Source organism: Gossypium arboreum, chromosome 8, assembly GCF_025698485.1.
Source record: "Gossypium arboreum isolate Shixiya-1 chromosome 8, ASM2569848v2, whole genome shotgun sequence".
NCBI lineage: Eukaryota > Viridiplantae > Streptophyta > Magnoliopsida > Malvales > Malvaceae > Gossypium > Gossypium arboreum.
Window position 1 is genome coordinate 77,781,595 of NC_069077.1, and position 8,721 is coordinate 77,790,315.

General features: G+C 33.6%; 1 pseudogene; it reads right to left on the bottom strand.

The window, feature by feature from the left end:
* Positions 1–7,700: 7,700 nt before the first annotated feature.
* On the bottom strand, positions 7,701–7,800 carry LOC128280224 (small nucleolar RNA R71; annotated as a pseudogene).
* Between the last annotated feature and the right edge of the window lie 921 nt (positions 7,801–8,721).

The window sequence follows — 8,721 nt, forward strand, 5'->3', positions numbered from 1 at the left end:
TAGTGAAATTACTTGAATACTCCTATGTGTGGAAATTATTGATGTACCCCTAGGTGCAAAATTACCATTATACCTCTAGGGTTACTTTTGACTGAAAAGCATGACGATCTGATTCTGTATGATGTATGCCATGATTGTATATCTGTTGTATGGGGACATGGGTTATATTATGGAGCAAGTGCCCCGTGGCTACGCCATAATTATCTGATCTGGTGGCTCTGCCACATATATTTGTTCTGGTGGCTCTGCCACGATTATCTGTATCTGGTGACTTTGTCACATTATCTATTCTGGCAGCCATGCTGTATATTTCTGGGGCGTGTAGCGATTGGGTGGGTCGAGTAGTCTCCCCACATGGTGAAAGGTTGGTATGGGGGTGCATGTGGTTGGATTTGGGTTGGGTTTTGCTTAAACATGTAATATCTATTTTGTTCTGTTATGGGCCTATGGGCTTTATTCTGAATTTTGTTCTGGGCTAAGGCCAACTTATTCTGTTTACTGTGGTTTGAACCGATATAGGCTATGGTTGGGTTAATTTACACACTGAGTTTCCCCAAACTCACCCTTTTATTTTTCTTCCACGCAGGTAATCCCCAACCATAGTGGGCTTGGAGCTATGAGGGATTCAGAGTGACCACACGTTCTGCAAGTTGATTTTCTTCTGGTGAACTGGACATCCTTTCATTTACGTTTAAGGTTTTGGGTTTTTTTAAAATGTAATAAGGCCGCTTAATTATTTTTTGATGGTTTTAATATGTTTTATTAAGGTAGGTATTACTTATATTTAACTGATGAAATTGAATAGCTTTAGGGCGCGTTTTCAAAAACATTAATTGATTTCAAAATAACACGACAACAAGCAAAGCTGCCGCGATGAAAATATTTTCCAAAATTAATCACTTTTCCTAAAAAGGACTTACTCAAATTGGTTTCCTGGAAATATACATGACGTTAAGGTGTCGCAATGGCGGTGTGCATTTCTAGGATTGGATCCGAAGGGAGCTTGGTACTTAAGCAGTCCGATGGACTCACCTCCTCTTTCCCAGTTTCCTACCTGGTGCACAGCTTTCATTCACTTTAACCTACAATGAAATTATCTTTTAAAACACTAAGTTTTCTCGATCAACAATATGAATTGTTTTGAACGCTTCGATGTGGCATGTCGGATCCGGCCATAACGTCTGGGCCAGGTTTAGGGTGTTACATCTTCTAACTTTTCAGAATTAAATCAAGTTTATGGACATACCATAAATTCTTAGAGACTGCACGTATACATTTAAAATTAGCGCAAACCAAATGAAATAGTAAATCTAATCAGGATAATGCCTTGGTCGTTAAAAGAGCTAAAGATTCATCTTGTAATCCCAACTCCGTGAGATTAGGTAATGAGTTGAAAATTAAAATACAAAATGAAAGTATCATTCAAAAATATATTTACACAGTTATAATTCGCAGAAATCAATTAAAATAGTGAAAGAAGAACTTTAGGAAGCTTTCGCCAATCTAGCTCTCAACTTCAGTGCTACAATATCTCGAGAAGCCCAGGGTTGAATTATTCTCCTTCTTCCTTGTGTTGCCGCGTGATCTTTAACCAATTCTGCGCTTCAATATAGTTACCAAGAGTAAGCGCTATAGCCTATTTCCAATACTCAACGGCTTGATCGAACCAAGCCTCTGCTATTTCAGAATCCCCCTATCGAATGGCCTGTTCTCCCCCATCGAAATAGGCGGTTCAATTCCTTCCCTTAGAACCGTACTTGAGAGTTTCCTACCTCATACGGCTCGGCAGTCAATTCTTTTGGTATCCATTTTTTTTACCCTACCATATATCCAATTGAATGAGATTTCTCATAGATCTATCGATTTGTCTCGGGTTAACCAAAAGGGGTTAATTACATGAGTTTCAAACTCTAATTTGGATTAAATTAATAAGTTACTCTATTCTTTAGCCACTGCCCTATTTCCTTGCATCTCTAGATCTCCTACAAGAAATTGTACGAGAGGAAAAGTGCCTCCTTCCTCTCTTTCTCTGTCTTTTTTTATAGGGTAGGTCTCCCTTTCAGCACACACTCTTTTCTCCCTCTTTTTCAGGTGGATATTTCTAGTACAAGTACAGCTGGCTGAGAGTGGCACGGATTGACAGTGTTGCCATGACATTTGTGCTTGCAATCTATCCCACCTTTTGTCATGAAAAAACTTCACTCATTCACTTATTTTCCTCCTTTCTACACCTACTATAAACAACACGCAATTCCTTTCCTCCCACAGGTAAAAGTAACATATAGTGACATTGAAAGCACAATCCAAGCTTCATGGTGCAATGTTATAAAAATACTAATATAATTTCCTAAAATGCAACTAATTTTACTCAAGTACGAATAATTAACCAAGTTTAGAGGCCTTAAATATAACTCTTTTCAAGAGCTATCAAGTATCGATACTAAAGGAGTGGTACTGATCTTTTCTTTAAGTGGTATCAATACCATATGGAAAATTGATACGAAACTTGCATTCTGTTTCGCCCCAAAATTCCCAAACGTCGAAAACTATCGATACCTTTTGCAACATATCGATAAAGTTACCCCAAGCATCAATACTCAAGTGAGGGTATTGTTACCAAATCTATATCTGTTTCCCTACACTTACAAAAATACAGATGTACCATTTTTAAAACACGAATATCAGTACCTCTGCTCCAGACTATAAAATTTTAGCATACATTAACATTAAAATTATTAAAACTGAATTCTAAACAACATGCTTCCTTCACCTACATAAATAAACATTAAAGTATCCAAAATAACAGTCCAAACATCACATTCAAGTCCATAAACCTCCAAACATAAATAGCATGCAAATACCTCAAAAATGTTTGAGCTAAACCAAAATAAAATTCTACCACATTGGCCTATCACATTGCCTTTATTTCTCGATAAGTAAACAAGCATATAACACCTACTAATAGAAGCTAAAAAATCGACTTGGATCACCCCTCGAGTCCACACCGCTCACATTGACACTATGTATCTGCAATGGTTAAAATATAATGGGTGAGCTTGACAAGCTCAGTGAATGCTCAGAATAACCACTACGTAAACAAGTCATCATGCATCAATGAAATAGGCACACATCAAATTCATATCATCTTTTACTCTTATGACATATTTTACACATTAATCATCTTTCTTGAATTCATTCACACATTAGTCACAATAATACGTAAGCATATATTCTAGCATATATTAATGACATTTAATCACATCCAGTCACCTTTTATGATAATTTTGCTCTTGAGATTATGAAACATAAAGTGGACTCTATCACCACACATTGGATATGCAGATCTCCATCACACCATAATGACTCAAAGAGTCGAATATGTCCCATAAGTGAAGCATATGGCTAACTATAAGTGAAGCATATGGCTAACACTCTCTAAAACACCACACATACATATCCCGATGAATGGAGCTTAGATCACATTCCCTTATCTCTCTAAAACTATCCTTGTGCCTCAACGTCCCACATATATCATAACACAAAGGTGAGTACTCACAATCCTATGGGATGCCAACTATATCCAACGATTTCATAAGGTCACAAGGCTAAAATATGCACATTATTATCACATATTTACTTACTGATTTTCCACACATGTTCACTGCATATTCATGTTAGTAGCATAATATAATCTCTATCATATGCATTGAAAACATGTCCACATAGTTATTGTCACAACAGTCATCACAAGCTTATAGCACATATATCATAGCATCTCATATATGTTCATGATTTCTCAAATTCACAAATTCACAAGCAACCATATTTCACATTCAATCATAGGTGTGAGAATGCATGCACTTGAAACTTAGGGTAGGGCTTTCAGCTACCTCTAAATTCCCAATTACACAACAAATTATCTACAAGTAGCCATCCTAAACACTCATCGAGTATGAATTTTGGCCGAAAATTGAGAGCTCAAACTAGCTTTTCCTCTAACTCATAGAAGGCTCTAATGAATTCGAGGCTTCACACATAACAATCACACAATACACACAGTTAAATGACAGCCAAAGTCCCAAAGACCCAAAACACAAGCTTAAGCTACATTTTCATGTAACCGAACCCTTTAGCATGACAGACTTAAAACACAAATCTCGATCTACACTTAACCTTTTCTCATGAAACAAGTTCCATTCATCCACATATTCATATATGACTAATTCCCAACCTTTAAGCTATACAAAATTACAAGTTTCAAGGTATCAAAAATTTTTGACAAGTTTTAGCCATTCTAACGAAGATTCGTTAAACAAGGAGAAATCCTTGACAAAACTTCAAAGTAATTTTAGAAACCTTCTAATCAAGTTAAAAAAAATCTGAAAAACACTTATAAAGCACATTTTCATTAACAATATTGAATTCAAGCATTAATGATCCAATTTTTGGGTTTTTATTAAAACAGGCAATTTAAAAATTATAAATTCATTTTGAAAGTCTAGATATTATTTAAAACTAATAGAAAGTTGAATGGTTACCTTTGAAGGAAGAAAGATGGAGTTTTCAACACAAATCAGAGAAACCCACACTCAAGGAAGATGATGAAATTTGTGACATTTTTGGGTGTTTTCTTGAAGATTTAGAAATGTTTAATGCTTTGGGAATTAGGGGAATCAAAATAGTATAGTTTTGAAATAAAAAATTGAATGGAATAGTAAGGGAGAGCAAGGGACGATAAGTAAGGCAATGGGGAGCAAAAACTATCATGAAACAAAGTAGGAATGGGGGTTTAAAGGTTCAATTTAGAAAATTTGTCTAATTTTAACATAAAATCTCTAAGTTTTGCTCTTTTACAAAACAATCCTATTTCAAAAATTAAAGGTATTTAAAACTCATTTTCAAAAATTGAGTTACTTTCCTAATAGATATTGTCAAAAACATTATCGAATACGAACCTTACAAAATTTTAAGCACATATAAGCTAAAATTCCTAAAATACCCCTAATACTCCTTAGCCCTATTTTGGGGTGTTACAATTCTCAAAATTTAAAAAGAATTTTGTATTGAAATTACTTGAGTTAAACAAATATGGATATTATTGTCTCATCTCTTCTTCAACTTTCTAAGTAGCCTTTTCTGTCTTATGGTTGCGCCACAAAACCTTAACTAATGGAACTATCTTATTTTGTAAAACCTTCTCTTCACGAGCTAGAATCTCAACTGGATTTTTTTTCATAAGTAAAATCTGGTAGAACACCAATCTCCTCAACTGGCACAATAGGCAATAGATCCGAGCGATACTTCTGTAGCATAGATACATGGAAACATCATGAATTTGCTCAAGTTCTGGCAACAACTTGAGTCGATAAGCTACCAGTCCAATCCTCTCAACAACTTCATAAGGTCCAACATATCTTGGACTCAATTTACCCTTTCTTACAAATATTAAAACCTTTTTCCATGGGAATCTTTCAAGAACTCCTTATTGCCAACTTGACACTCGATATCTCAACGCTTCAAATCCGTATAAGATTTCTGCCTATGTGTTGTTGCCTTGTAATAACTCTTGAAAAGAGTTATAATTTAGACCTCCGAATGGAATTAATTGTTTGTAGTTAAGTAAATACATCTATATTTTTAGGGTAATTTTAGAACATTGCATAACAAAGCTTGGATTGTGCTATAATGGTCATCATTTATTACTTTTATTACTTAGGGAAGGAAAAGTTGTGGTTGGATAGAGGTGCAAGTAGAAGAAGACAATGAAGAGGATGCAGAAGGAAAATAAAGGAAGTGAAACATTACCGTGGAAAATGGTGAGATTGATTGTCAATACAATTACCATGAAAATTCTAAGAAGATGACTCAGCACTCTATCCATGTCACTCTCAACTAGCTATACGTGTACCAGAAAAACCACATTGAAAAAGAGGAGAAAGAAATGTGTGCCGAGGAGGACAGATCTACCCAATAAAAGGAGAGAGAAGAAGAAAGAAAGGAGAGGAGAATTGGTATGAGATGAAAATTGATGACAATGGTTTTTATTATTATTGGAGAACTCTAGAAAAAGAAAGGCTAGTAGCTGAAGAAAGTAAAATAAAGATGTGAAGAAGGGGGAGAGATAGCTATCCTAGATTCACGTAGAATATAAAGATCAAAGAGAAGTTGGAATGTGGTGAGAATTCCTGCATTTCAACTTTTACTTTCTTGATTTTTGTGATTCAAAATTATTTGAGAATGTTGATGAATGATTTTATTTTGATGTTAACTTTTCCAACCATAAACTAAATCTTTTCTATGTTGAAGTTATTTGGGTGAATGCTTGATCATCTTTAATGCTCATGATTTTAGATTTTCTATGTCACTATTTCATTCGATGTATGCTTATTTTAAATACATGCATGCACGCTCTAAACATAGTTGATTGTGTATTGTGTTCTTAGATGTAGTTTTAATTCTGAAAAGGTTAAATATACTGGATCTTGAATCGTTTAATGCAAGTGAATACTCGACAGAATATTCATAGCACTCTAGACATAGATGTGGCGAGTTGTATAGAAAAGAATGTTCATTGTAGTTATTAATCTAGAGTTCTGTAAACATACAGTAAATTAGATTTCTAGCTTTTAGATCTAGCTATCAAAAGAGGCAAGTTACAGTAGTGATTCTCTGAGTAGCTGATTAGACAATATTTTGTCATGGCATTATTTTGATATGAACATTTCACTTGAATAATTCCAGTCTAATTCATTCTAAAATAGAAATACCCTTGCTTTTCTCCGTAATTTGCCACATCCTTTTAATTTCCATGTCAATTCTTTGTTTTTAGCTTTTGATTTCATTAATTCATTATGCAAACATCTTATTCAACTTAAGAGTATTTTATGCTATTTATTATAGTCAATAAGATTATAATAACTTACTCAATTTCTTACCAATTTTCTATCCCTATGGAGATGATACTTACTCATCACTTTATTACTTGAATCATGTGTACACTTGCACAATTGCATTAGTTATTTACATGCAATAATTTGACACCATTGCCGAGGATCAGCAGTATTGGTGACAAGTTGATATATTATTATTCCTTTAAAATTTCTTAGGGTAATTAATTAGTATTTTATTTTATTTTTCTGGTTCGTATTAGTGTATGAGAAGAAGTACTCAAGAGGATACAGAACATTTTTTTGATCTTGAAATTGAAAGGACATGAAGGTGAAGAAGAAAAGAGTTAAGAGAAATAGAGAGAATTAGAAATGATCCAATTGGAAAACATCAACTACTTTGGAATAAAAGAAATGTTGATATTCCTTAAAGCATAGATGACAGAGACAGACCTATCAGAGAACATGTAGTGCCAATTTTAGATGATCTAAATCCAGGAATTATTAGGCCACATATTTAAGCTCAACACTTTGAATTAAAACCATTAATATTTTAGATGCTGCAAATGGTAGGGTAATTTAGTGGTTTACCTACAGAAGATCCAAATGCACTTGAGACTTTTTCTTGAAGTCTGTGACTCATTCAAGCAGTAAGGTGCCCCTGAAGATACCTTTAGATTAAAATTGTTTATTTATTCATTGTGAGATCGTGCTAGATCATGGTTGAATGTGTTATGATTAGGTAAAATGGCATCTTGGAATGAACTGTGTCAAAGATTTCTACTTAGGTACGATCCTCCTAACATGAATTCCAAACTTAGGAACGCCATTACATCGTTTAAGCAGTCGAAAGATGAAACATTATATGAAGAATGGGAATGTCTCAAGGAACTAATCAGAAAATGCATGGTTTTCAACATTGGACACAAATGGAAATGTTCTACAATGGAATAAATGCTCATACACGAATGGTAGTGGATGCATCTGCTAATGGGACATTGCTTGCAAAATCCTACAATGAAGCATACGAAATTTTGGAAATAATAGGAAACAATGATTATCGGTATCCCACTACAGAGTTGGTACTAGTATATGAGTTTTTGGAGCAATGGAACTTGATGTGATTATGTAACAACCCATTTTCAGTGAAATCAAAATAGTGGTTTTGGGACCACAAATTTGAGTCAGAAAGAAAATTTATTTGAATATTATTGCATGGTCTGCATTTTGATAGGAATAACTTATTAAAATCTCGATAAGAAAATTTTACCGATTTCATGTTTAATTATAGATAGGACCAAATTGCATAAAATGAAAAAGTTGAGTTCTAGTAGTTATAGGCATTGAATAGCTATAGAATTGAAAATTTAAGGTCCTTATATGGTAATTAGACCATTAAATGAAGTTAGTAGATATTTATGATGAATCATCTATGGAAAATTAGAAAAAGAAAAGGACTAAATTGAAAAGAAGAAATAATAAAAGATGATATTTTAATTAAATAGAAAATATCATCATTTTATATCATCTTCCCCAAATTTTTCTATGGAAACCCTAGCAAGGAGAGAGAATTTCATGCAAGCTTAATTGAGTAAGTAATCATGTCCCCTTTTTAGTAATTTTTATATTTTCGAGATCGTAATAACCTAATCTATCTATTTTGGGGATTAATTTGTAAATTTATCAAAGTATTAAAAGTTTTCCATGGATGAGTATGCTGAAATTTTGAAATTTATGGTAGAAAATGAAAGGTTGTTGATAGATAAACAACTTTTGTAAAGGAAATTTTTATAAAATTGTGATTTAGGGACTAAATTGAAAATATGTAAAATTT